This window comes from Jaculus jaculus, chromosome 9 (genome assembly GCF_020740685.1).
Source record: "Jaculus jaculus isolate mJacJac1 chromosome 9, mJacJac1.mat.Y.cur, whole genome shotgun sequence".
NCBI classification, from domain to species: Eukaryota; Metazoa; Chordata; class Mammalia; order Rodentia; family Dipodidae; genus Jaculus; species Jaculus jaculus.
This window is the reverse complement of record NC_059110.1, coordinates 100,772,420-100,779,628: the sequence shown is the minus strand read 5'-3', so window position 1 is coordinate 100,779,628 and position 7,209 is coordinate 100,772,420. Positions and strand designations below refer to the sequence as shown.

General features: G+C 45.5%; 1 pseudogene; it reads left to right on the top strand.

Moving 5' to 3' along the window:
• The first annotated feature begins 739 nt into the window (after positions 1–739).
• LOC123463677 lies at positions 740–939 on the top strand (annotated as a pseudogene).
• The last annotated feature ends 6,270 nt before the right edge of the window (positions 940–7,209 follow it).

Genomic DNA, 7,209 nt, shown 5'->3' with positions numbered 1-7,209 from the left:
CTAAGCCATCACTCCAGCCCTTGACAGATGGAATTTTAAATGAATGAGATAGGCTTAGATATTTCTCCAAAAGAGATAGAGAAGTAGCCAATAAGCACATGAAAAAAAAAATGTTCAGTATTATTAGTCACTAGAGAAATTCGAATCAGAGCCAGGCGCGGTGGCGCACACCTTTAATCCCAGCACTCAGGAGGCAGAGGAAGGAGGATCACCTTGAGTTCAAGGTCACCCTAAGAGTACATAGTGAATTCCAGGTCAGCCTGGGCTAGAGCAAGACCCTACCTTGAAAAACAAAACAAACAAGAAAACAAAAACAAAGCAAACAAAGCACTTAGAACTGCTTGATTTATTCTATGTGGACAATACAAAGCTGCTGGCAAAGAGGCGGAGCGATCGTGAGAACACGGAACCAGGCAGCGCCTCAGCAAGTTCCAAGGAGGGGCTGGAAGACGGCTCAGTGGTCAGAGGACTCGCTGCACAAACATGGGGACCTGAAAGACTACTTTCAGGGATCATTTCTATAGTTTGTTACTGGAGAAGTTTCTCTTTTTTAACTTTTTATTTATTTATTTATTTGAGAGAGTGAGAGGCAGACAGAGAGAGAGAATGGGCGCACCAGGACCTCCAGCCACTGCAAACAAACTCCAGATGCATGCGCCACCTTGTGCATCTGGCTTACTTGGGTACTGGGGAATCAAACCGAGGTCCTTTGGCTTTGCAGGCAAACACCTTAACCGCTAAGCCATCTCTCCAGCCCTAGAGAAGTTTCTCTGACTGTGTAGAGCCCCGGTAACCACTATGAGGAGGTGTAGCGTTCTCTCCTGAGCGTGAAGCCGGCCCTCCGTGTTGCTTTATGCAACTGCCCATCGCCATCGATGACCGTTGCTTCTCTCCTCTTGGGGGGAAAAACTCACCAACAGCTGCAAGTTCCCAAGTGGTCAGAGAGCCGGAGAGGGGAACTATTCTAAAGGACCCTGAAAGTGTGTTGATGGAGTGCAGAAAGATAGACTTGGAAGAAAATGCTGGGGAGAAAGAAAATAAGTAAGAAGTTGATGAGAAGTGAGCTCGCAGCAAACTGGTCTCCCTCAGGCTTGTCTTTCTTGTGGACTTCTAGGCCTTGGGGAGCATTTGAGGGAACCCAGGTAGAGAGAGAGGGTTAGAGGGAGAGAATGCAGTCTAAGTGGCAAAAGAAAGGAAGGAAGGAAGGAAGGAAGGAAGGAAGGAAGGAAGGAAGGAAAAGGGGAGGAGAGGGGAGGGAAGAGAAGGAAACGAAAGGAAAGGAAAGGAAAGGAAAGGAAAGGAAAGGAAAGGAAAGGAAAGGAAAGGAAAGGAAAGGAAAGGAAAGGAAAGGAAAGGAAAGGAAAGGAAAGGAAAGGAAAGGAAAGGAAAGGAAAAGAAAAGAAAGGAAACAAACATGGAGACCTGAGTTTGAGCCCCAGCACACAAAAATCTGGGCACAGCCAGACATGCCTGTAACTCTAGGGAGACAGCGACAGGAGAATCACGGGGGCTTGCAGGTCAGCCCGTCTGACAACAACTGCAGCTTCAAATGAGTGAAAGGTTCCATCTTGGTCAAATAAAGCAGAAGGGGGATAGAAGGGATTCCCAACATTTTTCTCTGGCCCCCACACACATACATACAGAGCATGCACACCTGCAGACATATATATGCATACATACCACACACACACACACATTTTTTGTTTATTTTTATTTATTTATTTGAGAGTAACAGGGAAAAAGGCAGAGGGAGAGAGAGAGGGAGGGAGGGAGAGAGAGAGAATGGGCACGCCAGGGCCTCCAGCCACTGCAGATGAACTCCAGACACAAGCGCCCCCTTACACACACACACACTTTTTAAAGTTCAATGGAGATTACACATGCCCCAGCAATTGTACTCTAGGTATAGAGTCAAAGCAATTGAAAACAGTTAAACAACAACACATACCTGAATGTTGTAACACTCACGAGTGCTAAAACACGACAGGAACCCAAATGCCCATCACCTGATAAGCATGTGAACGAAAGTGTTAGATCCACACAAAACATTTGGCCTCATAAAGGAATGCAATACTGACACATGCTACAACATCAATCCCCTTAAACACATGATACTGGGGAAAAGCCAGAGGCAAATTAAAAAAATAAAACCATACTGCATGCTGAATTTATATGCAATATCCAGAACAGGCCAACTCATAGATTTTAAAAAAGGCAGAATGTGTGCTGGAGAAATGGCCCAGCAGGTAAGGCACTTGCCTGAAAAGTGTAACCATGCAGGTTCAATTCCCCAGTACCCACATAAAGCCAGATGCACAAAGTAGCACATGCATATGGAGTTTGCAGTGACTAGAGGCCCTGATGTGCCCATTCTCTCCCCCCCCCCCGCTCTCCATATATATATATGTGTTTGTGTGTGTGTCCTTTGCATATAAATAAATAATATCTTGGGCTGGAGAGATGGCTTAGCAGTTAAGGCACTTGCTTGCGAAACCTGAAGACCCAGGTTTGATTCCCCAGAACCCATGCACATGGAGGTGCATGCATCTGGAGTTCATTTGCAGTGGCTAGAGGCCCGGGCATGCCCATTCTCTCTCCTCTCTCTCTCTCTCTCTCTCTATCTCTATCTCTATCTCTATCTCTCATAAATAAAAAATAAAATAAAATATTTTAAAACTCAGATTTGTCTCTCAGCTTCACTACTGCCTAGAGTGGAACATATTCATTGGCAGCATAAGTAAAGGTAACAAGATCCCAAGGCTCCTAGGAAATGCAGGTCTCAGTCTCAGAGTCCTTCCCAGTATCATGAGGTTCCAGGTTCCCAAACTCCACATGAACCCCAGGAGGGCTTGTTAGCTCTCAGAAGGACCACTGGGTATCAGTGCAGAGCTGCTGGCACAGAGGAGGCTCACATGTTGCCTGACTGACCACCTGTGACAGGTAAATTCTGTTCACAGAAATGTAATGCACCACCCCAGAACCACAAGAACGTGGCATATCTTCCAAAAAGTCACAAAAGAAGAGGAATTCATGGAGAGAAGTATGGAGGAAGAAAAAGGCCCCCAAATACATAAAAGAGAGACTGAGACAGGCAGACAGAGGAAGCAAGGAGACAGCTTTGCACCACCGCAATAACCAAACTGTCAGAAAAAGAAAGGGGGAACACAAAAACCAGGCATGGTGGCTTGCATCTATAATCCCAGAACAAGAGAGGCCAAGGTAAAGGGATCGTTGTAAGTTTGGGGCCAGCCTATGCTAGAGTAAGACTCTTCCTCAAAAGAAAATTAAAAAGGGAGGACCTAGATAAATAGAGAAATGTAGACAGCTGTCATAGTAAACAATGTATTCAAAGATGAGGAGGAAGGAAAGTTTCCAAGGATAAAAGAACGAGTATATCAGATGTGTTGAGTCAGTAATCCTTGGCCAAAATGGTTAATAAGAAGAGTAGTAAGTCCTAGGTTGACAAGACCATTGCTGGGCAGACGTCCATATGATACTATCTGTGTAAGAGTTCAATGGCCTTTGTTCAGGCTTGAAGTCTAGTAGAGGTTTTGTGATGGTTACTATGAGGCAATTGTATAAGAACTCTTCCTTCATGACTGTGGTAGTTTGAATGGATGGTCCCCAATATATTCAGGACTTTATTAAAGTTTGTAATTTAGATCAGCAGGCACCTGGCCGGAGGAGGTGTCACTGAGGGTGGATCCTAGGGTCCAGCCCTAAGGTATGGGGTGGATTTGGAATTCCAGTCTAAAGATATGCAAAGTGCCTGAGCTTTGCCTGGAGTTCCTAAGTGTGCTTGCTTGTAGTGCTGGCGTGGCTTGTGGCTCTTCCTCTCTCTGCTTGGACCTGTGGATACGGGCCAGCTTCTTCTGCCATTGTGCAACTTCCCCTGGATCTGTGAGCTTCAAATAAATTCCCTTCCTCCCCTAACTTGTACCTGGTTTGCAAGTTCATCTCAATGACCCTGAAGCTGACTGCTACAATAACCTACCAGCCTCATTTCTTTTTCCTTTTTAGATAGGGTCTCATGTAGACCAGGCCTCAAACTCCTGGGGCAGCTGAGGATGACCTTTTACTTCTGGCAGTCCTGCCTCCTGGGTATTGGGACTATAGTCATGCACCACCATGCCAGGTTTATGCATTGCTGGGGATTGAACCCAGGGCTTCATGAATGCTAGGCAAGCACTCCACCTACTGAGGCACATTTCCAGCCCTAATGGACTCTATTGTTATTCCATCAGCTTTCTTTCATATTATTACAGAGAGATACAGTAACCTTCTCCCTAGACAAACCTACCCAGCCTCCCTTGAAGCAGGACCTCTCTTTCCCTGGGTGCTGTATGGGGTATCTGCATGACCCTTTTTGGAGGATGTCAGTTCCCCCTTTCCTGTCAGGGCATCTCCCCTGTCTTCCTATAGTAGTTACCTTCTTATTACTGGGACAAAACAACCAACCAGATGCAGCTTATGTTGGGGGAGGGTTTATTTCAGGCTTGTGGTTTCAAGGGACAGTTTTATCATGATATAGAAACCATGACAGAGCAGGCAAGTGGCTGACATCTTCATCCATCAGTACCAGGACAGAACCAGCAGAATGAGCTAGCTAGTGAACACCCACTAGGGCTGGACTAATGAACCTCAAGGTCCGCCCCCAGTGACACACCTCCTCCAGCAAGGCTCCACCTCCCAAAGGCTCCACCAGCTGGTGACTGACTACAGGGCTTAATCACGTACACTTGAGGCTATGGGGGACATCCACACCACCACACTTCCCAATATCTGCTTTTGCTGGTCTTTGGTTTGTAATCCTGGGACTGAAGAGCAGGTAAGGGTGATGGGATTCTGTGTCCCATCCACTTTCCACAAAAAGTATCTCCTTGGATAAAGACTAGTAGCACAATGTGGTAGTTTGATTCAGGTGTCCCCCATAAACTTATGTGCTCTGAATGCTAGGTTCCCAGCTGATAGAGATTTGGGGATTAACACCTCCTGAAAGCAGTGTATTATTGGGGGTGAACTTATGGGTATTATAGCCAGATCCCCCTTTCTAGTATTGGCACACTCTTGTGTTCCTGTTGTCCACCTGATGTTGGCCACGGGGTGATGTCCACCCTCTGTTCATACTGTCATTTCCCCCTGCCATCCTGGAGCTTCCCCCTCGAGCCTGTAAGCCAAATAAACCTCTTTTTTCCCATCAGCTGCTCTTGGTTGGGTGATTTCTACCAAACCTGACTGCAACAGTAATGTTGGTACTCAGAAGCTGTGTCATTTGCTGCTAGACACCTGACTGTATGGCTTTTGGCCTTTTGGAGATGATTTTCAAGAGGAATGTGGAAGGATTTGAAACCTTGGCCTGAGAGACGCCTTGGAGTGCTATAAATACAGCTTGATGGACTATTCTGGTCAGAGTTGAAAGACCTGAATTTAATAAGATCTATGGACTGTGAGGTTTGGCTTATGAGGGTGGGAAGGAGCTTTGTCTGGACTGGGGGTAGAAGCAGTTTACGTGAGAGGCTTTCTGTTATGCCTGTGTCCTGAGAAATTGTGCAGGGTTGCTTTGCATAGAAACAGACTGGTGTGAATGGAGGGATATGGCACAGAAAAAATTAAATCTTTGGGCCTAAATTGCTTCCCGTTCACCTGCAATTGTTTGAGAGAGTACAACCATTGAGATTGGGCCAGCTGACCTACACTGGGGCAAAGAAAGAACATAAACTCTTTTAAAGAGAACTGAGTGCTCAAGGAGTGTCCTGTTCTTCAAAGTCTACTTATTCCCCCCTGGATTAACAAATTGTTAACCTACCTGTATTGTGTCATATAAGAAATGCAGGAAAGAGAGGGTCATTGAGTTTGCAATGCGATCTTATGTTTTGGAAATGGCCATGGGCAGTGTGAAGCACGTTTGCTGGCTGCCTGCATGGTGACCTGATGGAGCCACGAGGATGAACCATGGGTGGCAGTGGAGACCCAGTGGAGATACCGGGACCACAAGATGGCTGCTAAGGAAAGTTGCCAGCCCTAGATGAAGTTTTCCAGGACTGAGAGTAGCCTAGCTGGAGGGGTGGAATTGGAACTCCAAAGACTTGTTGCTGGTTAGAATTATCAGACATGGAGATTTGTCACTGACTAGAGTTGTTGGACTTGAAGCTACAGAGTTTGATGTTTGCCTTGGTTGTTTTAAATCTTGTATTGGCTGAATATTTCTTTGCTATGCCCAATGCCATCTTTTGCAGTGTGAATATTTATTCTGTGTCATTATGAGTTTTTTTTTTTTTAGGTTACTTTTTGGTATTATGGCTCAGTTAAAAGATCTTAGACTATGGGGATGTACAAACAACATTAAAATTGATTTAAAAAAAAACTATGGAGTCTTTTAAAGTTGGATGAATGCATTGCATTTTACATCATGTATGGTTATCAGTTTATGGGGGCCAGGGTTGGAATGTGGTAGATTGATTCAGGTGTCCCCCATAAACTTAAGTGTCATTCCTCAGGAATGTAGTCTACTGTTTTTGAGGCAGGCTCTTACTGGCCTGGAGTTCACCAATTAGGCTTGACTGACTGACCAGCAAGCCCCAGAGATCCACCTGTCACTGCCTCCCCAGCACTGGGATTACAGGTTCATGCTACCACATCCAGCATTCTTACGTGGGTTCATTCATTCATCAAACTCAGGTCTTCAATTTACCAACCTAGCTGTCTTCCCAGACTCAAATATAGTGTTTGGGGGACAAAAGAAGGCAGTCCTCGGCTGGAGAGATGGCTTAGTGGTTAAGGTGCTTGCTGGCAAAGCCAAAGGACCCAGGTTCGATTCCCCAGTACCCACATTAAGCCAGATTCACAAGGAGGCATGTGAGGCTGGAGTTCATTTGCAATGGCTAGAGGCCTTGGCACACCCATTTTTTTCTCTCTCTCTATTTGCCTCTCTCGAATAAAATATAAAAACAGCAGTCCTGCCAGGCATGGTGGTGCACTCCTTTAATCCAGAATTCAGGAGACAGAGGTAGGAGGATTGCCACCTGAGACTACAGAGTGATTTCCAGGTCATCCTGAGCTAGAGTGAGATCCTACCTCAGGGAAAAATAAAATAAAATAGCAGCAGTCCTTGTGTAAAATTACTGCTTTAAATAGTCCATTCTTTATTTAGAGAACAGAACATTTTCTGATACTGGACTTGTAAAAGTAAACAAGGAGGGACTTCCCTGC